General features: G+C 37.8%; 1 protein-coding gene and 1 long non-coding RNA gene across 4 annotated transcripts in view; one reads left to right on the forward strand and one right to left on the reverse strand.

Moving 5' to 3' along the window:
• Positions 1–298: 298 nt before the first annotated feature.
• The window catches only part of Oli (basic helix-loop-helix family member olig), a 99,921-nt gene continuing 75,622 nt past the window's right edge, over positions 299–24,597 (forward strand). For all 3 annotated transcript variants that reach the window (XM_022084331.2, XM_022084329.2, XM_022084330.2), the window contains exon 1: positions 299–396. The gene's annotated coding sequence lies outside the window, so the exon portion shown is untranslated. The remainder of the gene's footprint in view (positions 397–24,597) is intronic.
• LOC110839810 (uncharacterized) overlaps positions 4,185–24,597 on the reverse strand; it is a 46,965-nt gene continuing 26,552 nt past the window's right edge. The window contains exon 2 of the long non-coding RNA XR_015536275.1: positions 4,185–14,717. This is a non-coding gene — a long non-coding RNA (uncharacterized LOC110839810). The remainder of the gene's footprint in view (positions 14,718–24,597) is intronic.

Genomic DNA, 24,597 nt, shown 5'->3' on the forward strand with positions numbered 1-24,597 from the left:
TAATCCAATCTGATTGTACTGTATTGCAACCATCAGTAAATATTATAATATTGGTTGCGTGACTTATTGATCATCCTGTATGAGCTGGTTCAAGACAAAAATAAACCTAACATGTTAGAGCATGGAAAACATAATGCTACGCTAATGTCGACATGTCAAACAGTGTTGTAGTCCAGAAGAACTGCGGCATTTAAACAGTGTCACGAATGTTCAGTTAAATTGGGTTCTTTTCAGTTCGGTTACGTTTTTGACTACTCTGTGTTTACTGGTCGAGACAGTTTGTATGTTAATCGTTCAGTACAGAGCTGTTATTGAGAGTAGTGAGTTTAGTTTTACTTGGTGCGTTCGGCTGGTAAGATTTCCATTTCTTGCTGTGAATCGAAGAGAATCGGGCAGGTAAAATGTATTATTTGTATTATCATTGTCTGCAGGTACTTTCATATATTTAAAACAGAAAACTTGTTTCACTTAGTCCCATTCTATAATATCTGTGATACTTTCAATACATTAGGTATTTATTACATTTTACAGAAATTTATAAACATATTTATTTTTCATATTCATCGCTTCCACGTAGGACAGATTGTATGTTATTATCAAAATTATACAAATTGCTCTGATCTAGTAATTTATTTATTTTGCATGTTTCATTCTCTTTTTTTTAATCTAAATCGAACTTAATTTAATTGGATATATTTAGTAAAAAATTAGTTTCACTGCAATATGTTTTGAAGTAAGCTTTCTTGTTTACTCCCTACTTGCCTTTGTGTATTAATTTTCTCTACACCCATGCAATTTATTGATAATTCCATTATTGTTATTTTCTTGCATTTATTGTTTTTGTTGTTCTCTTATTTTGTGTCTGTAACTGGCCTTCTGGTTGTTGTTGCAGCCCACTAACCATAAAAAACTGATTGAATCGAATTTTTATTATGTCGTGGTTTATCGATAGAGTTCAGAACAAAATTGTAATATAATGGCAATTGATATGTATTTCGAAACTGTGACGTAATTTTTTAAAAAATTGAAAACGGTAAAACATCGAAGCAGCTTTCACGAAGTTAATAAGAGATTAAATTTGAAGAATGCTTGTCTTTGTTAATTTCACAATGCTTTTATTTTCCAATCTCCTACATAAAAACTTGAAACTGTAGTTTTGTTACTTTGTATGGGTCTCTCATTATAAGGGGAGAACGTAGATGGTAGATATTTGAGGAAATGATGTAAAGAGACAGATAGTAACAGAACGGTGAAAAAAAAATATATAAAGGAGGAGTTTAATAAGAAGATAACTGTCTTCTGGGATGTAGCACCGTGTAGTCTGATAGAAGTTTGCCAAAGTTTCAGAGGTCATTGCTTCCTCCACCATCACGGCGATGTGTGATTCTCATCACCCTTATGATGGAGGCAGCAAGGTCTACAGACTACATGGCGCCACAACTTAGAAGACAGCCATCTTTGTACTCACCGCCGTGAGAACCTCAAATTTTTCAGGAGTTTAATAAATTATAAGTGATGAAGAAAATCATACCTGCAAATTTAATTCCGTCAGAGAGTGGATAAGAGTAAATGAGAGGCCCTACAGGAAAGCTGACGTCACTCTGATGTCCGGAAATTAAATGTTTTGCTGTAAGACTTAAAAAAGCTCTTTCGGATAACCATAGTTGAATATATACATAAACAAATCTGTTTTGCTACCTTGTAAAAAAGAACATAAACACAATGGACAAGCGAAGAGTGTTTTGTTTTTATCAGTGCAGCGTTTCCATTCCGTGAATGCTAATAATTTTTTTAAAGGAATACGTAGGTTAATGTTTGACAAGACAGTTAAGAAAGTCTTCATTGTTATGGTGGACAATTATTTATTGGGCATAAACTTTCTTCGTTAATATAATATGTGGAGTTAATTACAAACATTATCCAGACGTTTCTGTATTTAGGAAGGCAGTGCTTGTGAGATGTTCTGGAATAGCAACGGTGTTATTTTATGAATATACGCAGTTAAATCGTTACTTGTTAAAGAAACTTGTTTTAAACTTTACATATACCCTCCAGTCCAAGTAATTCTATTCTGATTTTGAATTGTATTCGTATATTGGCGTAAGAAAATATTTTCTCTGGAGTTATTTATGAAATACGATTCCTATATTAATATTTTAAATTTCGTGTTGATTTCATGAGGCAGTTCTTATGTAACCTGTTAGTTCTATACTTTTATGGTTGATATAATATTTGGTTATGTGAAATGTACTTAGTATTTATCATAAGTGCGAATTTGTTAATAAGGAATTGGTTGAATTTCTTAAGACAGATACTTAGATGTCCATGTAGAACAGGTCAGTAAAATCATGTCCATAGTATCCTAATCTGAAACGTTGTCATTTATGTCTGTAAAGCCGGCTTTACACATTGTGAAAACCATTAAGTCAATGTATACTGCATCAAAACATCGGTAGATTTTGTGCAATCCACATAACTCAGTCGTTAGGTATGCGCCCATATTGCAGCGAGCCCGCAACCGGTATTAAAGATTGCTTGAAATCGAAACACTTCCATAAATATCGTAAGATGATTCTGATTATTATCTGTCCATATGTGCATCTTGGTAAGCCTTTTTAGCAGCATAACACGTATTAAGTATGAGCCAGGATAGCTCAGTCAGTATAGTGATTGACTGGGCGACCGGGGTGCGATCCCCGACGGGGGCAGAGGATTTTTCCGCCTCTGCGTCCAGACCGGTTCTGGGGCCCACTCAGCTTCCTATCCAATGAGTACCGGGGTCCTTTCCCGGGGGTAAAGCACGGCCGTGGCGTGATGCTGACCACACCCCCATCTAGTGCCGAGGTCAAGAATGAGTAGGAGCTATACCTCCACTCCCCCCAAGCGCCTACATGGCGTGTAGTGGGACAGCTTTACTTTACTTAACACGTATTAAGTATTACGTAAAACTCCATCTTGAAACTAGACTATATATGAAGATTGCTGTATTCTGGGTTGTTGCGCCGTTTAGTTTCGTAGAAGTTTACTGACGTTTCAGAGGTAAACTTCTACCAGACTACAACAATCCCAGAAGACAGCCATCTTCAGACTCACCACAGTGAAAACTTCAAATCCTACGTAGACTATATAGAGGTAGCCCTGGATTTACGCCGGAGATGTGTTTCTGGACGAACCGGCGTAATCGGAATCGGTGTAAATTGAAACTCTTTTATAATGTAAATCAATGGGAAGTCAATGACATGCCTTCCCAGCACCCAAACATTGACGAGTAATATAATGGCATTACATTTACAATCGGCAATTCGTTGGTCCCCGCGATTGACTGGGATTCTTTCATGTGATTGATGTGTACAGTCATCTCTGCTGTTATGCGATAGTTGCATTCATGTAAGACGCCGACCTACAGAAAATCGCGTAGTAAAAATAACCCCGGTACCTCCGCAGAGATTAAATTAGTCCTTTGAAAGTTTAAAGCACCAGGAATGAAATTGCATAAGAGCAAACTCGCATATGCAAAAGTTTGCATTTCACAAACAGCTTTTACCGATTCATCGATCTCACTGGAGAAAATTTGCGTTAACTAAACATATGTAATTGCAGAGATGATTGTATTTATAATTTTTAATCAAAATGAGCGATGTAAGAATTACGATTTAGTATAAGAATCAGTACGAGATGCATTGTAAAACGTTATAAATAATAGTAAAATATATTTTTTTCACTTTTTGATTTTCTGGTTTCAAAATCGGCGCAAATTGGACCGGCACAAATCGAGGGCTACCTGTATTTCGTTTATAATGTGAAGCTCTCGCGGCGACTAAGGTTGATGAAAGATTTTGTCCTTATTTTTGAAGTTCTGTTTTACCCTTTAATTAATTAAGTAGGCCAAAGTTTTAACCCCCCATAAAGGATGTTAAGAACTTCAGTGTTATGATGAACATCTTTAGTTCTTTGACAGTTTTTGTAACAACGTAATGTGTAGAGTAAATTACAAACAGGTTCTCTCCTGACTTTCACTTAGGTTGGGAATAGACCACACCAGCCAGCCTGTTTGGAACTCTGATAACAGATTCAAATGCCAGCGATTATTTTCCATTAATTATACAATTGGGTAGCTAGACAGTAGATGTTATCGGAGTTCCAAACAGCCAGGCTCGCCTGGTTCACTGTGGTGAAAATCGCCGTTTACTAACAACCCTTCAGACTTTATTCTTTGGACTACAACAGGGGTGGCCAACATTTCAAGACAGTACAATTTATATAAATGTCATGGAAATTTATTAAAAATGCTAGACAAACAGGTTTACATATTAGTCAAGTATTTTATTTGATATGTGTCATTATTTGTTATTATTATCATTAACTCTTTACTTTAAATTTTGTAAATACTGCGCATTAAATATTTACATCATTCAGTATGATACAATGTTACAAAAGTACGAGGACCACAGACTGCAAACCTCTGGACTATATTATTTCGTGTAGAATTTCAGGTTTTCACGGCGGTGAACCGAAGATGGCTGTCTTTTGAGTTTTCGTGAATTCTGGTAGTTTACTAACGTTTCTGAGGTCCTTGATAATGGATTAAGCTAGGATCCCTGAAACATCTGTAAACTTCTGCCAGACTACACAGCGGTACAATCCAGAAGACAGCCATCTTCATATTATTTCATTCTGACTTGCACACATCCTATTTAATGTAAGACGTTACAATGTCTGTAAAGTCAATTTTAACATTATCCTCTTATATTTATACCTTTGTGTCCAATGTGCTTTCATCAGGTTTTCCGACTAGGGTTTTGTTGTAATATCTCATTTTTTTCGTTTGTATCACGCGTTTCATCGAGCTCTAACACTTTAATTCATTCATAATAATAGTTGTTACATATCACAGTTGATATGCGTCTCATTATGCATATTTTTTCAGCCTTCTACTACACCTTGTCTGTTAGACCCTTTATTTCCTTAGCTCTTTGGTTTCAGACACGCTGTATTTACAGAACATAACAGATAATATCACACATATACAAGACAATAGGCAAGATGCTAATTTTGTGTATGATCTGAAGCTTTCACGGCGACTAAGTATAACCAATTTTTCTCGGGCTACCAGCAGTGTAATGTGGTTTAATGAAGAAAACACCGAAGTTTCGAGAACCATCTTCATCCTCGTGCTCATAAACCACTTTACACGGCTGGTAGCCCGATAAAAAATCGTTATAATCTTTACAGCTTTAGATAGCAGGCCGGAATACAAAATATCCGGAACTGAACGATTGTAAGTATCCTCGAAATGTAATAAGTTCTTACTTCTTCGTGACCGCAGTTTCCATTTGTCACTTTTTTTCCCAAATGTTTGAACGATTTCGAAGGATGTGTTAGCTGACTATACATTGTGATGTTATTCTGAATTCTGGTTAATTGCCAATCAGAGCTTCTAAATATTTCTTTACTTCAACAGCGCTCTGGTTATAAATAATAGACATGTATCGATAAATAATTTATCCAAAAATTTGTTAAAGTATGAAGATATCCGTCTTCTGGGTTATTGCGCTGTGTAGTCAGTTCGATGTTAACCAACGTTTCAGAGGTCATACTGCCTCCGTCATGATGACGGATATCTTCATACTCACCGCTGTGAGAACCTCAAGTCTTACATTGTTAAAGTATCATATACGATCGCATATTTTTAAATTTTAAATTAAGGCCACTCTCAAATCATAATCGTTTTGTGACAAAAAGGTCTGCGGTTATTATTGTAGTTACTTACCTAAATGACGAATTACCACCTGTTTGCTCACAGGCACAATTTGGCTCTGTTTTGATCTTCTCAAGGCTTTTGATAATGTTCATACTTTTTAATTTCAATTTAATAATCTTAATTATTTTGGACTCCCCATTTTGCGTTAAGTGATTCTAACGTTACTATAATCATGTAGATCTTCCTTCGTTTCTAGCCAGGAATGATTATTTATCCTTTTTCTACATTGTCGGAAGTACTACAGAGCTGTGTCTTGGGCCTGGTTTGTGTAATATTTTGTGACCTTTCTGCTAAAATTAACCATTGCAGATTTCTCTCATTTACCGATGATCTGAAAATTTATCTGTCTACAAGCGGACACTAATTCGGTACAAGAGTTGAGTGGTGAAAATTGTATGTATCTGAATACTTATAAAACTAAAATTGTATATTTCATACGTAAGACCAGGAGTATATAAATTTTAATTACTGCCAGTAGTGTTTTAATTTCGAATACTGACCGTATAAAATATCTATCATGTCTTGTGAGATCTGAGCGTTCCACAACGGTGAGGAGGTGATGATGATCTGGGTTTTAGCGCCGTGTAGACTCGTAGGTAGATGCCAACATTTCTGAGGAACATACTTTCTCCATCTTCAGGGCTGAAACCCTGAAGATGGAGACAGCATGTAAACATTATTCTCACGATAGAAGACACCACTGACGCATAACAAAGAGATTAACAGTTTAATCCCAGTTAGCGAAACAGGCCAAGAGCTTAATCTATGATATTTATTAGGACCCATTATCGTTACTACAGTATTCTGAGTAGTGTAACATATTGATACAGAAACGTGGAAATATTGAAAGATATGCATTTTAGAGCGAAATATTAGAGATTTATTTCAAATACATGCGACAAATCACAAGTACTGCCGATGTTTGTCCTGTAGCCTTGGAGACTTACAGTCCGCTCTTGGCATTCACCGCGTGCCTTATGATCCACATTTCGACACATCAAGGCCAACAGTGAACACGAGGAGAAAGACAGATTCCCAGGTTGCTAGGCGACAGAGCAGTAGCTTTCAATTGTTCACGTTTTCATTTATTTGAAAGTATAATTTATGAGAACATAACGTGAATTTGTCATCTGTATACCTGTAAAAGAGGCAAGACTGGTTTTCTATGAACTGACTATAAACAAACCCCATTTATTGTGGTCGGGATAACTATGTGCGTTTTGCCTACGTCAGTAATTTGAGGGTAGAAATAAAATAAGCGCAAATACTACGTAAACCAAAGACTTTTCTGACAAAGGAAATGTGACAGGGAGCTACAAATTACTGCAGGTGGGAAATAGTTTATAGTATGGGCAGTATGTGCTTCTATATTTGCTTCCCCTCTCACACCTTTAATCCCCTAGCCTTTTACTTTCAACCGATATCTAAATCCCTTACGTAGTCGGAAGAATCTTTTAGTTAATTACTATCCACTGACAGTTGTCATTAGAAAAATAATGTAGCCTGCCACAGAAATTATGTCCATTTTTCTTGAAAATAAGCTACTTAAAACTTAACATGAGGCTTACAGTTATAATTTGTATTAATTCAAAGTAATTAAACCGCTCAATTATTTCTGAGCCTACTCTCAATGTAAACTTAGAATCCGTTGCGTCACTATCAAGTCTTGGGGAAGTGAAGGTTATTTTGCCAAATTTTGGAATTGGAAGTAGGCTACTCATACATATAGGCCTACAGAAATAATTTCCTTGTCAGTAAGAGAAATTCTAGAACTTTCAGACGAAAAGTGCGTAATGGATGAGAATAAATTTGGAGTTTACGTTAAATATATTTACCTGAAGGTATGCTCCAAATTTGAATACACAATTTTTTAAAATCCGTTTCTTAGCTTGATTATTGTCCCTGATGTATATTTGTTACTGAGGAAAACCTGTTATTGCAGATGACAAATTTGTTTTCACACTTAGAGGCCAAGTCAATTAGCTAGCGAATAGGTTCTCTTATTTAAAATTTTGACTCTATAATAAAATCAGTCATTGAAATCAATTCGGTTTATAAGAATAATTAGTATTGTTGGAAAGCTGTTTACACTGCACAGTTAAATTATTTATCCTTATGTTTTGTCGCTACATTTTCACCATATCAGAAACAGAAGATATTTAGTTTATGGCATACACCTCTCTCTGAATTTCGTACCTTCTGAAGCAAAATTATATGCAGTTAATGTAGAAATAGATCCATTAAATTTTAAGTTTTACGCTATAATGCACAATGGTGAGAATGTTTCATTGAATGAGGTCATGTTTAAAAAGTATAACACTTTGTCAGGTCTGCAAATTTGTGTGTTTATTGGGATGACCTACGATGCACAAATTTTACGACAAAATAATTCTGCTCTACTTCAGGATATTTTGCAGTGGCTTTGGTTTTGCCGGTGTTGAAACTTCATGATCTGCTCTCAGAGATACGGTTAATTACTATGTAGTTAATTTTTCCTTTGTGAAATTATATCAACCCTCTATTACATGTAAACAGAACCACTGAATTGTTTGTTATGAATACGAGGTGCGATCGGAAAGTTTCAAGACTGTGTCAATAGCGGGCGAACCGGATGTAGTACGAGCTTATGCCGCTAGGAGGTGCGGCCTACATTCATAGTGAATCAGTGTGCCAGCCGGCATCATCGAATTAGCATTTGTTTCTTAGTTACGGGCGTTTTGGTAGTGCATTACACCGACCCTCCTGCGATTTCGGAATGGCGGATTTTCATGAACAAATCAAATTTTGCCAAAGACTCGCCAAAACGGCTACGGAAACCTATGAAATGCTAAAGCAAGCATTTGGGGAGTCCGCAATGGGTCGTGCACAAACTTTTGTGTGGCATTCACGTTTTAAAAATGGCCGAACCTCTGTCGATGATGACGAGCGTTCTGGACGACCATCTTCGAGCACAACGCCCGAAAATGTTACGAAGATTCGGCAGGCCATTCACGAAGATCGACGTCGTACCATCAACGACTTGTGCGACATTGTTGGGATAGGCTATGGGACCTGTCAGCTGATTCTAAAGGAAGAACTCCACATGCGACGCATCCTGTCTGAGGACCAGAATCAGAATCGACTTCTCGTTTGTCAGGAGCTCAAAGATCTTGCAAGAACCGACCCCAACTTCCTTTCTAAGCTCCGTGTGACTTCTTCCTCTTCCCAAAGATCAAAATTCAGCTAAAGGGAAGGAGATTTGAGACGATAGAAGAGATTCAGGCAGAATCGCAGATGGTGCTTGACAGGCTGACAAAGAAAGATTTCCAGGGATGCTTCCAGGCTTGGCAGCGTCGCTGGGATCGTTGTGTTCACTCCCAGGGGAACTACTTCGAGGGTGATGGATGAATGTAATACCTGAGATAAGTGTACGGGTTTTTATAGGCGCAGTCTAGAAACTTTCCGATCGCACCTCGTACCTCAGTGATTTCTTACCTGGATATTAACTACTACGATAATTTACCTTCACACCAAATTTGATAAATTATTATATACAATGGTAGGAAATATTGTTAGCCACAAATGACAAAATCGATACCAGATGAGTTCGTTGGTACAAATCCATTCTTCAGACCTTGGACGTCATCCAAATTACCGTCTGGACGATGTGAAGACCAACACCTTCAAATCACGAAGTTTTGTCACCTGTAATGAGCATGAGAAATAATTATGGATCATGCAAATTTGTTAATTCATGCGAAACTGTCTATTTTACTCATAATTGTACAGTTCGTATGTACACTAATGTAAATTGATGTAGGCCTATACAGTCTATAAACAACATAACTTTAGTACTGTTATTCTTAATTTTAAATGGAGTATTATGAGAGCAGAAAAGTGTGTTTGTGTAATTTACAAATATGCTTTGTAGTATATTTCGTATTAACATCGGACTTCACATGTTACTTTGTTCGTCTTGTTGTTAAATTATTGTCGTTATAAATCCATTATTGCTACTGCATGTACAAACCATTTGTACAATATGAGATTTGGGGTTCTTATTGGACTGTGCTATAGGTCAGATGGCTATATATTATTATTATTATTATTATTATTTATTATTGATTGCAAATGGGTTTATACCCGGTGGCAGTGACCTACAATAATATACAAAACAATGAGACACAACAGAACAATGAGTTACATCAACACAATGAGACAGAACAAAAACAATAAAAAACACAACAAGAAAAGAAAACTATAAGACACAACAAAACAATGAGATACATCACCACAATGAGACAGAACAAAACAATAAACAAAAGGACACAACAAAAACAATAAGACACTACAAAACAATGAGATACATCAACACAGAGACAGAACAAAACAATAAAAAAGGACACAACAAAACAACACATCCCACTCAAAATCAACCAACTCATAAATTACAAAACCATCCAACCTAAAGTACTTAACTTAAAAAAAAAATTAATAACACCTAGATATAAGACAATAACTGTAATGTATTATAAACGTCATAAACTGATGCACTCACACAACAATACAATGTGAGACAACAATACAACATACCACACTCAAAATAAAACATCTGACACACAATACAAAACACACATCCACTAATTAATCACAATACTTAGAAGTAGAATATAAAGTCCGCTCTCAGTACATGAAAATTTTATCCCAAAGAACTACAGCCCTTCATCACTTGGAGACTAAGACACTTCACTTCCCTTATCACCATTTATTCCCAACTTAATAACCCTTAGCTTGTAACTACTTTTCTGACCCTCTTTCTAAAGGTGCCTAATTTACAGGGGAAAGACTCTAGCACGCCTGGAGGTAATTGGTTCCAGCTTCTTATGGTCCTATTTACAAAGGAATATTTGCCTACATCCGTTCTTTGTTTCCTAGTTTTAATTTTCCGACTATGATCGTCCCTGCCCAGGTAGCATGGCTTTAATAATCTATCCTCTATCATTTTCCAAGCCCGGCCCCCCGTGTATGCTTTGAAAAGGGCGCACATTCGGGCTATCAATCTACGCTGTGTCAATGTTTCCCAACCAGATTCGTTCGTGAAATTTGCAAATTTAGCCGCTCTCTTCTGCACCCGATTTAGGGCTCTTACCTGCCCTTCCCTGTAAGGGTCCCAACACACAGCTCCATATTCAAGTATCGGTCTCACTAGCGACGTATAAGCTAAACGTTTCGTATTGTTATTTCCCTTTTTTAGTATACGCATTACGAAATGGAGAGCCTTCTATGCTTTAATTAGTGTATAATTCACATGATCTGCCCAGCTCAGATCGCTGCGAATAAGAATTCCTAAGTACTTAAAGCTATTTGCCTCTGGAATTAATTGATCCCCAAAAAAGTACCTCAGCTTATCCTTCACCCTAGCTCTATTGAAGCTGACTGCTTTACTTTTACCTGGATTTATCTTCATTTCATTTTCTACCGCCCATTCCCATAATCTATTCATATCTGTCTGTAACTTATCAATGTCACTACCATCCATTATTTTCCTGTATACTATACAATCATCAGCGAAAAGCCATATATTTGAATCAATGTTTTTCCAAATATCATTAACATAAGCTAGGAATAGCAAGGGACCTAATACGCTCCCTTGCGGCACTCCTGACGTTACCCTGACTTCATGAGATAGTTGCCCGTCCACTCTTACTCTTTGCGAACGTCCTAAGAGAAATTCCTTTACCCATACCACCACCCTCAAGTCCACACCGGTTGCAGCAATTTTTGTAATCAGCCTATCGTGTGGGACTAAATCGAATGCCTTTGAGAAATCTATTATTACCGCATCAGTCCTGATTCCCTCGTTCAATGAATCAGCAACATCTTGACAAACCGTGACTACTTGACTTTCGCATGCGTACCCTGGTCTAAACCCATGTTGACCCTCATATAACCACTCACTCCTTTCCCAGACTTGCCTTAGATAACCTGCTATAACGTGCTCCATTTGCTTACAAACCACCGAGGTTAAACTGACCGGTCTATAGTTCCCAACTACCGATCGATCTCCCCCTTCATAAATAGGGACCACTATAGCCTTCTTCCAGTCCCCTGGGATAGAATTGTTGTTCATCGTTACCTCCAGCAGACGCGCAAGGTATGGAATCATTGCTTCCCCACCTAACTTTAAAATTTACCCGGGGATGCCATCTGGTCCGATGGATTTATTTCTCCCGATTGCTGATATCCGTTTCCTTATGATATTGATACTAATGGTAAACGTTTTATCTGAATCTGTTGATTGGATTAGCTGGTTATTTAGCGAATTTATCCGTCCGCAACTGACTATACTGGCTTCTCACCGCAGACGCCCAGACTTTACCCCGAGAGACTTCAAATTCGTGTTGGATTACGTTACACTGATGAAGAGTATTCTCCGAGTTATTTTCTTTAACGCTGCTAATCATTTCACCACTGCCACTTTATTAATATCGACACATCATCGTACCCGTGGCTGTGAATTATGTGCTTGGTCTCTGACCCGATGCTTGGCTCGACTCTGAGTGCCAGTATTTTTAGTTTTAGGTTTCCCCACCGACGAAAATGTGGTTTGTGATCTGGGTAGTGATGATGTGCAGCCTAATTTTGTAGGTGCATGCCAGCATTTCGGAGAAACATATCACCTCTTCCCTGAAGATAGAGTTATAAAATTATAATATTAATATAATGATAGTAATGATATTACTAGATATTTTGTGTTAATATAATTATCGTAAACAGTTGTGTAAGCATATAACAAATGTATAAATGTTGTTAGCCTTTGATGATGCTTAAGTATAGCAAAAGCGTGTTGAAAAAGTTTAGAAATATTATTTTCCAATTATGCCTACAGACATGGCGAATGTGCGAACCTTCGTGTGGACAACAGGCAAAGCACGTTCTTAAGAAATCTCGATTATTAAATACAATCAGGCAATAATCCTTCCGTCATTTCTACAGGGAAAAATTACTTTCTTACTTTAGTTCTGAAGTGATATTAAGGATCGCCTTGAACGTTAATTCAATCAAATTATTCAAATATACTACTCTTGGGACTGAAATATGTTTCACAGTTGCTACGGATTCGTAAAGATTCGGCGCTATGCGGTCTTACCAGTGTTCGTGACTGCGTCCCATTGATACTCAGATTAAAACGCCAAAAATATAGTACAGTCCAAGCAAAACTCCATTTCCCTGCCAGTCGGGCTCATCTTGCTCCTTTGCACAAATATTCTGCATTTCGATAAAGAAATGGCTATCGTCATTTCAATGATCCGAATGCAGTCATCCTAATTCCTTGATTGGAGGCCTCGAATCGATCTGTTCTGCTAGCCACTGTTGATAAGACTGTTGACAGATGAGTCTGTTTTTGTATTCTTTGATTAAAAATGCCTATATTTATAGTTAAAAATAATAAATATAAAATATTAAAACCTCTAGACTCTTTGCCTAATGATGATTTACAGATGTGATCACAAGTAGATAACTGGATAAAATCTTGTCTATACTACGCCATCAAACTCAAATCTCAGATGCACTGTCCTGGCATTGACTTGAGCCACCCAAAATATATTCTTGGTTTTGCAGATTAGTTGAAACTTCATAAGTAATTGGAAATCATTGTGATAGAACGAATACGGTTATCTTCTGGATTGTAGCGCCGTGTAGTCTAACCCAGAAGGCAACCATCTTCGTACTCACCGCCGTGAGAACTTCAAATCCTACACTGAGAGAAATTCAAGGGAAGATGAAATGATGGTGGGTAATCCTGAGGGTAACCCTGCCAATTCCGGTCTTCTTCCAGTGAAGATGCAGCACAAATCTAAAATGAAGCTGTGGAGGAAAAATGAACAGGTCATTTGTATCTACAGCTATAAGCTAAAGTTATTTTTGGACTCGTGTTTTTTTACAAGTTCGCACGTAATATTGAAGGAACACTGCATATCTCGTGTAGTTATACGTCTTCTTTTTCACTCTTGGGGTGACCTGTTTTAAGTGGCTGTAGATTTTAGCCATTTATCAGATCAAAACATATGACGAAAGATACTGGTTAAATAATGTGTCCAGGACTCATGTCGTTCTGACTGGAAACGGGACAGTCACTTCCGGAGTTAACCGACTGATTATTAAGCTGTTTAAATATAGGCCTACCGTTATATGCAGCCTTGAAAGACACAGGAAGTAAGCTATTAACGTACGTTTTGACGAATTATCTTGGTATTTTTTCTTTGAAGTGATAGTCAAAGAACATACGCTGTAAAACTGAACCCTTATAAGATAAGGAATGCATATAAAATATTAGCGGATATTTTCACATGGAAGACTGAGAAACAGATGGAAGGATGGTAAGATGGATCTCATGGAGATGGATGGGAGTGGTCCGGGAACGCGTCCAGCGCAGGGTACGGCATTTTCAGTGTTGAACCTTGGGATTCTGCTGCCACTTTCATGCAGGTCTATATTTTCTTCAACAATTCAGCCATATTTCTTTACATTTTGTATTGAATTCTCCATATTCGAAATCACGTTTAGATTTAGGTTGAAAACTTCAATAAATCGAAACTTTCTTGTTTTTAAACATTTTCATTCGTCTAATATTGATATGTTTAAATATCAGTAACACTCGTAAGTAGTTTTAAAACCATACCAATAACCCGGAACCATTCTTAAACTAAAACACACATTTACCTCTGTGCTGAAACTTGTAAGCTACACACGTGTGTGTTGACAGTTTTTTTGGTCGTCCTGTTTCAAGTTGCAATAAACTCCCCAAGTGAATCCTGGATATAATTGAAAACGTGATGCTGTCTGTCATGTCCTTCTGGAGGAGGGGGGGTGGGTTGTTACCAGACCTGGTGATGTTACTAGGCGACGCAGAGACAGAAGGGGAGGCGGGTCCAGACCTCAGATGAGATGTCTCATCGTCCAATGGAAAGACATTCTGAGAACATAAACAAACCACGTGAGTGTTTCTTAACAGAGTCTGGGGATATTTGTACCATTCTAGATCGTAATTGAAGTTCTAAGGCAATTATATTAGCCGTTATTTCTTTAAAAGTTTTTTTTTACTTTCTTTTTTCAAACTACGTAAATGTATTTTTGTTCATGCTGCATTACCCCGTTCAATTTTGTATGGACCTAGATCTTTAATGTGATGAAAGCAGCCGAAATTTGATCAGAATCAAAAAGTTAATAAATAACTCGGAGAATGAGGGCTCAGAACAGTGACCAAGCTCTACCAATAACCGAACTTCGTGATCGAGTAGTTCCCTCTGCTACTTAGGAAGGACCCGTGTTCAAATCTTGGTACACGGACCAACTTTCCCGGCAGAAGATTTAATGTTTTTCCTTAGCCCCTCTGGCAAATATCGGGCGAATACCTTTAAAATTACATAATGACGAATTTATTCAATATATTTTACAAATAATTATTCACTATCCCTTCAATGCCCAGTGATTATTATATCTGCCACCTGCTTTATCAACCAGTAAAGCTTCATTTTGTATTTATTGGTTTAGTACGATTCTCAGTCTACAATCATTATTCTCTTGAACAGTATTAATCAGCTGATCAGTGTAGTATAGTAGTATCGTTTTCTTTGAGGTATGGACTGAATTTCAAAAATTACTTAGATGAAATTCGGATTCGAAGTGTTATTTATCCTATCATTAAACGCTACATAGTCTCGACTACTGACAGAGTCTTTAAGTGCACCTCAAACAAATAAAACCATACCCTGCCTATTTTGGTATAATTGCAAAAGATTTTCCAAGAAAAAACTATCAAATATTTTAACCTATGCAACCACATAACTTATTGAATCATTAATTTAAACTAATCCCATGAAGCAGGGTCCTCTTTCAGAAGTGCATAGTCATTTTCTAGTTAAAAAATGCCCATTACCGTGCTTATAAGTGTCTGTCCTACGTCTGTACCTTCGTATTTTATTTCTTTAAAATCCATGTTAATATCATGCTCTCGTCTACGCCTGTTTCCCTCAGTTTTTCTCTTCCTTCTTACTCAAACGGGTCTATATAGTAGCCGAAAACCAGTATTTAACTTCCCCATAACATCCCTTTTGTAGCTAGTTCTGTTAACATGCTTGTCAGCCCGTTACAACTGTGAAAATTCTTGTGCTGTAACATCGCAAATGATGTGGAGCAAAGTCTAGCAAAGAGGATGTAGTGTTTTATTCCAGCAGTTTGCTACACTGGGAGCTGTATGCTGTTATTCTGATAAAGTAGTTTGTGGGGATATAAGAACCTACTCCATGTCTGTGCTGTAATTTTATACTCCTTAATAAGACTTTGTAAGTGAAACAAGGCGATAAGCAAAGGTTACAGGTTTAAGCCAGGTGATCTTGGTGGTCATAGGTAGAAAACGAGAAATCTGTGGACTCATGTTTATACAGAACGTTTCGTTATTTATGTGCACAAATTAAGCGCCTAAAGACGTATTTTGTATATCAGAACCATCCTATACAATTTTGTTACTAAGCAATCGCTTAATGTCATGCTCCCAGTTTGCGAGTTGTAAGCAACTTTAAAAACTATCATCATTTTTGACACCCCTGAAAAATAAAAAACAGGACGGGATGTTAATTCAGCCAGTTCCACCAACCGTTAAATAGTTTTATAGTAAGCAAAGGGAGAAGATTTCTCCCCGTCCAAAATCACATTTTAATCAGCTTTAGTCTGCATCTGACAAGAGGCGTTGCGTTTTTAATCACAGTCTTTTAAAAGACACGTGGTGCTACCATGTTGAGTATGATTGTACTATAGAGAACCACGTGTCCGGTCCAGCTGTTGGCAACAATGGGTCGCGTGACGTAGCGTGACGCAGCGATGACTGCGTCTATGGGAGCAAGGGGTTGGGGGAGTCGGTGGTACTACCTTGTCCCAACCACTGAGCCATCTTGTCATACCTCAGTCGATATTTGGTAGACAGTTGACGGCCATTGATACATAGAGACCCACATTTATAATATATATACATTTCATTTATTTCGGCCGTTATAACAACGACGTGACCTAAATAAAAGGCTGACCTGTGTTCAAGTTATATTTAACTGCCCCCAGGCCATTTGAGGTCAATGGTATTTTTAAGCCATTTGTGGTGTTGTAAAATTTCTTAATTTTCTGACTACTCGTCATTTCATCATTGCTCGATACACATCACCACCTCCCCAAGAAGTGAGGGAATTACTTGATTTTAAAATTACTGATTTTTTAAATATATGAAGTTAGCGTTGTGTAAAATCGAAAATAACAACACGCTTGTGCAAATTATGTCTTTGTGTTTTCTAAACCAAGCCTTGGGTAGCTTAATGAGTAGTGTCTGACTTAGGACTGGAAGACCGCTGTTCGATCCTCTTCTAGTCTCTGCGTTCCAGACCAGCTCTGGAGACCACCCACCCCCTATTCACTACGAACCGGGGTAGGGGGGCCTTCCGCGGAAGCAATGCGCGGCTGGAGCGTAACGCTGACCACTCACCCACCCTCTAGTGCCGAGGTCAAGAACAGCTGCACCTCTTCAACCCCAGACGCCAACATGGCGAGAAGCGTGGTAGCTTTATTGTGTTTTCGGATTGATAACAGCTCTTCTGCTTTATATTTGGCAGATCCTGGTTTCAAATCAAATTAAACGTATTGTAGTTTGAGAATTTTAAGCCGTAATCCAAGGGAATATTTTAAATATTGTTGATGTAGGGGCTACCCTCTGCATTTGCATACAGGGAAGTGACGGGTTGGGATACAGGATATGACAGTTTCCTTTAGGATCTGTACATATTTGTTATTTATAAGCATCTTCACATTTTATACAGCGTTAAATAATCTCGGTACTTTAAAAAACGTTGATAAATAATCCAAGAACCATTTTATAATAACATGGAAGGATAAACCGAACGTAATCTTTCTCGTGGTTAAGTGGTTAAGTATTTAACTTTCTACGTGCCTCCTGTTCGTAGAAACAGTAACTTATTAACAAAAAAATAAACACTTCGTCATATAATCATTCACAGACCTCACGTGAGTTTTCAAAGTAGTGTTCTCTACATTACAACATGAAACACTGTCCACTAACTTATTTAACGACGGTCTTTAATTACTTAGGTTGTGTATAATCGAATAGTAGGGTGACTATGAATGATGAATTTGAAACGATGCATGCTGAAAAAAATAACGAAAGCTCTCGGTCAGGATAGCTGGTTTTTGGGGTTCAGAATCGGAACTGAGACTTTCTAAATACAGAGCTCCGGTTTGCCTTCATTGATCATCATTACGTAGTTAGTGACATCTGCTGCTGACACCGTCAACTTTCATGTCCGTTCTTCGGTGAGTGACGTTAATTGGCAGTTAAAATACAGTAGTGGGTGAAATGTCGTTTAATGAATGGATATATGAAGGGAAGTGAGACTTGATGAGCTTCGCTAGTTACTCTTAAAATCACACGACGAATGTCTGAGGATTACTCAGGAAATTTGAGAAACTTAAAATAAAACTGCATTACTTGTAGAATATTTACCCTTGTCCAAGACCATGTAAACGAGAGAACAGTTAATTGTATTCTATATTGAATCGGTCAGTATATAAATAGTTAAAATTATATAATTTCACTTACAATAATTTAATGTTCCACGATCTAATTACTATTTAATTAGATGGCCATGAAGAATAAAATAGACCATAAGACTGATTATGAACAGTAGACGAAAGGCATGAAACATTACCATCCAAACACCGATTAAAACTACCGAAAACTGTAAAATACTACCTCTGATGTTTATTTGGTAGGTAGTGGTTCAAATCTTGGTTACAGACGTGGATGATGTGACTGTCGTATCTTACAGGATATTTGTTGCAAGTTTTGATAAAAATTGTTACAATTTCTGGAGAATGCATTGAAAAATGTGAATTAATGCTTGTTAAGATTTCCAAAAATATACTGTCTATATTAGATCCCATATGAAAAAATGTGCTATATTTCAGAAATGATGATAAATTTTGTGTTTGGGTCATATAGACGCTGCCACAACGCATAATGTAATCTGGCGTCTTTTTGCATTTACCGCAGATTATTACGTCTTCACTTGGGTATAAAATTTTGTTAAGAAATAAAAATACAACCGACGTTTCGGAAGAACCTGTCTCCTCCTTCAGCTTGGCGAGATATCGACAAGTTGGTACACTCCAAAAAGGACGCATTGGACAGAATGACAGGTTCAAGCCCAGAGCTTTCACCTAGGTGCTGAAATGTGTTAAAAAGCTAATCAAATCTCAGAGATAATGAGAGAGCCGCTTGCCGTATGGTATACCTGCAACGGCTAGCAGCAGTAGAGAATCTTTTGCATCTGTTTCAAAAGTATCCACTACCTGTAGTTCCTTAACAATATGTGTGATTTTCAGTTGATGTTCTCGGCAGTGCAAACATGTATTGGACTTTGCTAGAAATTTTGGTCTTGCGTTGTGTAGATGTTGGATCGATCAACTGTACTTGCTGCGCCTGAATGGCTTCTACCCGCTGAACTAGGCCGTGCTGTTATGCAGTCTGCATACCGCAGTAAGAGACTGGTAGTTACGTGACTTTGATAATGCAGTTCACTCTCCACGTCCACACGTTACACTGCCAGGCCTTCAAATAACACGGTGTAAGCCGAGCCACAAACATGTCGCATATTGATGTCATAATTCGAGAGTTTAAATGTACTAAATAAAATATTGAGTTCCGTTAAAGGCGAAGTTACTGGTAACCTAGCAGCTATTACATTCATAAAATTAACTCTACTTCTTGGATTTAGTTATGTGTATTAAAGGCAGTTTAGTACAGTAATTGTATTTTAATGGGTCCTTATTAAATCACACGAAAGTGAAGTTTAAATTTACGTTATGTTTACCGTCAAGACGAATCGTGTGATAGCGAAAGTAATTCTGATTACTTTAAGTTATTGCCAAATATTTAGTAGGAGTTCAGGTTCTCAGGGCGGCGAGTATGAAGATGGCTGTCTTCTGGATTGTGGCGCCGTGTAGTCTGCTAGACGTTTACCGACGTTTCAGAGGTGATTACTGCCTTCATGATCAATCACTCGTCGCACTGATGATAAAGGTAGTAACCATCTCTGAAACGTCGGTAAACGTCTACCAGTCTACAAGGCGCCACAACCCAGAAGACGGTCATCCTTATGTCCGAAATTGATTTTTTCTGAAAGCAAATAATATAAATAATTAAAACTTAGGACAAAGACTGATTATGCATACCACGCTACCCTTCCACATATATGCAGTCTATGTACGTAACGTATCAATCAATTTGAAACATACACGAATTCTTATCAGAATTTAGTTTAAAAATACTTTCAATGCAGTTGGAAGTGTTCTCATACTTTCAAATTTCTATCGTCAAGGAGAAATGTGGAACGTAGACTAATTTTGTGACTCTTATTGCTAATTAAATTGAAAACGTAACAAAATTGCTTTCAGCGATGCTAAGATTTTTGTAAGTCATTATAGCATTGTACAAGACTGGGTGTTCTATTATGAAGAAGTATAAACTATTGCATGATCCAGTTCATTGATAATTATTATTACTGCGAAGATGTGAACCTCGTTATTTCATACGTATGTCTTCCACAGCAGGGAAGCCAACTCTGGCTTCACGCGAAGGATATGCTTGTTTAAAACACTATTGAGTGAATCACCTTGTATTTAAACGGCTTTGCTGTAAGTAAAAGCTCAGGAGACGTGGCACAGAAGGTGGGAAATAATAGTCAGGTTAGCATATGTTGTAACTACTGAAATACGTACAGAAAGGATAAATATAAATTCCGATATACAGAGTGATTCAAAAGTCCCTTTGCACCTGTAGGAACTTGTGTTGGAAGCGAGAAGTTTACCCATATGGATTACGTGGCCTACGTGACTTTTGTAACGTGACTGTAACCTTGACCGACTTCTTGTAACCATAAATTCACCGTGAGAACTATATCTGTGGTCTTAATGTAATGTTTCCACACACCTTCCATATCGCATGTGAGGATCTTCATAATTCGTTCCCTTCACCTGATAATGGTAGGCCGATGGAATCGTAGAAAATCAGAAATACGTGCAAAATATAAGCCTGAAAGTCTCATAAAAGAAATCGTGATATTTAAGCATAGGTGTGATTATATTATTAAAATGAATGTGTGGACCGACTTCAATGACCAGTGGCGGAATCTTTTGAACAGAGTATTGAAGGTTATAGTTTTTATAAATACTGGGCGTTACCTTATGAAGTTAGTAGGGTTAGTTCTGTTGGTTTTCGGCCATTGACGAGCTAATCACCCGAGAAATGGATATACTTGAACTACTCAGATATGTGGTTCTCAAAATGTCGAGTGTGATGTTACGGGCTGCAACGCCTTGTAGTCTGTAAGTGTTTCGGAGGAACACATTACCTCCATTTTCAGAACGCAGGAATCCACAACCGACACAATTTAATATGCCGTACTTAAATAACTCTGGGAAAGATTTTTAAAAGTCCAGTCGAACTATGGGTATTGCAGAGAGTGATAAGATATTTTGAAATTTTTAGCCATATTAAAGGCTTGTAATCAACACTTGATATGTACAGCGTGAGCAGAAACTACTGTCCATCCGGCTGCTGATACTAAACTAACTTTTCGGTGGAACCATGATGTAGGGTCCCCATACTTGTATTCGGGAGGTACCCCTGTTCAAATATTGTCTGATTACCACCTGTCCTGATAGAAGTATTTTAGTGGTTGTCCTCAGTCTATCCACGCACATAATACTGCAGAACTTTTTAACATTCCGCCGTAGACTCCCTCCATATTGTTAAATATTCACCATTCATGCTCTTCATTCAGTCTCATTTGAAATTATGTAGTTGAAGCAGCGTCGTTAAATCACTTAACAATTAATAATTGTGCATACGGACTTCGGCGTTTATTAAAAAGCAACAATGAATACATGCATTTTTCTTGGGACGCTTAGATTTTGGGATTTGGTTCCAGAAATTATCTCTCTATGCTGGGTGAAATGGGTGTTTCAAGAATGAGGCTGTATAGCAGAAGCGTTCTATTTTAGTGTAATAATATCGCATGTCAGCTGAGAGAACAGCCACGCCTATACCACACCCCACCCACCCTCAACCACTGTTTCATTTATAAAATAGCAAATGTCCAAGATATTGGCAGATCTTGGTAATGTTCACGGTGATACTGTGAATATTCATTGGAAGAAATCGTAGTTTGTTAAGGAAATCGGTGCACAATCTGCTCTTTTCAGGAACGTTCAATTAACCGAGTTTCCTCTTTACTGCATTTGAAAATACGAGTAATAACCGTATTTCGATATGCGTAATTATGCTTGCAACGAAACACGCCAATAGATAAACCACATCATCTCGTTGGTCATCTGCCACAGAATCCCAGCCATGAGCTGTTAGCTGTTGGTGAATTACTGGCTGTCGACGTTGAAAGTGGCACTGTAGTTTGTTATTTTCTGTCTTGTTCTTTGCTTTGTCCTTCATACTGCGTAAGTCATTCCAAGGAACAATCCTTCTTGAGAAGCTAATATACAACGCTTAGACAAATTCCCCGCCTCTTATGGAACCGAAAATTTCATACCCATATTCACAAAATCTCGCCATCGGTCCCTGTCCTGAGCCAGATAAATTCAATCCACACCCTACAGTCCTGTTTCCCGAAGATATTATCCTAAAATCTAAGACCAGATCTTCGGAGTGGCCTCTTTGCTTCAGGCTTTCAGGTAAAAAATAAAATCATATTCATTTCTCATCACCTCCATGCACTCTACATACCCCGTCCACCTTATCATCGCTGTGTTACATTTCGTAAATTCTGTTGTTGTTTTTTTTTGTGATGGGGAGTGGTTATTCCCCCGTCTGACACCGAAGCCGGAGAACCAGCCTTTGCAGAGTGTCTGTGGTTGCTTATCGAATATTTTCGCAGCTACACTCTATATCTGCAGACCTTATCTTACAACCATAACCTGAGAACGCGGTGTGCGTGGTGGCGACAAGGGACCGATTTATCGTATTGTTTGTTTGGATCAGTATCGTACATTTCAAATTACTTCATCATTATTTCTTACAAATATACATTCTATATGTATATTTACCATCCCTTGCTATCTTCTGTTATGTAAAATGTTTTGTTTCTCCTCGTCGTCTTCTCATTGCTAAGAAACAATACACTTAATCCTGCGGAGGTAAATACAAATAAATATATGTTGTATCAGATTTTTGTGTAATATTTTAATTTAATAATAACCAAGAATATGTGGTGCATTTTTCTTGCAGTGCACCCTAATTTTATGTATCGGTTAAGTAGTTAAGATGTTCTGTTATAGTTTATTGTACACTGAAATTTAATTAAAATGCTTCTAGAAGATTAACGTAGCATACACGCAGTTACAAATATTAAGAAAAATTTATATTAATTATGTGTTTTATAGAAATAAGAAATTTAATTATTTCAGTAACGTTAATTTTGAGGAAAACTCATGTGGAGAAACTGATACTGTATTTGGTGTTATACACATTGTGATGGTGTAACCACCCTCCCCTATACATGGAACCCTGCTAAATGCCAAAAAATACAGTTTTGAAACCTCGCATACATTAGACGGCATAGTTTCTCCAAGAACAGTAGAGATACAGGGAAACAATGAATAAGATTTTACAGTGAGGTTATTTGTGGGTTGTTCCGCTAGGAATGGAATGCACGGCAACCTAAAAAGTGATCGCGCATTTGGAAAGGCCGAAACTAGCAGATTCGTTTGGTATCCTCACTATAATATGAGGTCATTTCACACACCTCTTAGCTTAAAAGTTGGAATTTAACTTTTACAAATGTTCGTCTTAGGAACAATTTTTCAGGAACACGTATTCTTTTATATTTTTTTTTGGGGGGGGGTGTTACATTTGGAGTTAGGGTGTACTTTTTGAAATTTCTGCGAACTCATGCTCACTTTTGCATGATTATATTAAATTCTACAGCTACCGGACACAAAACACGCTCTAAACATGCACTGTACCTCTGATACTGCGTGACACTCCCATCTCTCAGTCTATGGACCATGGTGGGTAAACAGATTATAGAAAAATTAGAGGTCTATTTTTAAGATAAGCCGGTGGATACAGCGACTGTTGTATGCCATAAGGACGTATAGTTCAGCGTTATGTTGTGTAGTTGGACGACGGCTTAAGAACGTTCAGTACCAGGGTAGGTTTCCTAGGATTTGTGGTAGACAAATTGACACTTTGACAGGTTTCTGCTCGGGTAATTTCGTGTTCTGCTGTCAATATGCCTTACTCACTAATCACCGCCCGTGATCTGTATAATTCGTCAGACCAGACAGCATGTCAATAAAACCGCAGTACACATTTCGGGAGTCTATGCTATTATATGAGGTGAGATCGGAAAGTTTCAAGACTGTGTCAATAGAGGGCGAACCGGATGTAGTACGAGCTTCTGCCGCTAGGGGGTGCGACCTACATTCATAGTGAATCAGTGTGCCAGCCGGCATCATCGAATTAGCGGATTTTCATGAACAAAGAGTGTGCATCAAATTTTGCCAAAGACACGCCAAAACGGCTACGGAAACCTATGAAATGCTAAAGCAAGCATTTGGGGAGTCCGCAATGGGTCGTGCACAAACTTTTGTGTGGCATTCACGTTTTAAAAATGGCCGAACCTCTGTCGATGATGACGAGCGTTCTGGACGACCATCTTCGAGCACAACGCCCGAAAATGTTACGAAGATTCGGCAGGCCATTCACGAAGATCGACGTCGTA

This window comes from Zootermopsis nevadensis, unplaced genomic scaffold (genome assembly GCF_977971745.1).
Source record: "Zootermopsis nevadensis isolate Lab colony 2312 unplaced genomic scaffold, Znev_1.0 Znev_ptg000021l, whole genome shotgun sequence".
NCBI classification, from domain to species: domain Eukaryota; kingdom Metazoa; phylum Arthropoda; class Insecta; order Blattodea; family Termopsidae; genus Zootermopsis; species Zootermopsis nevadensis.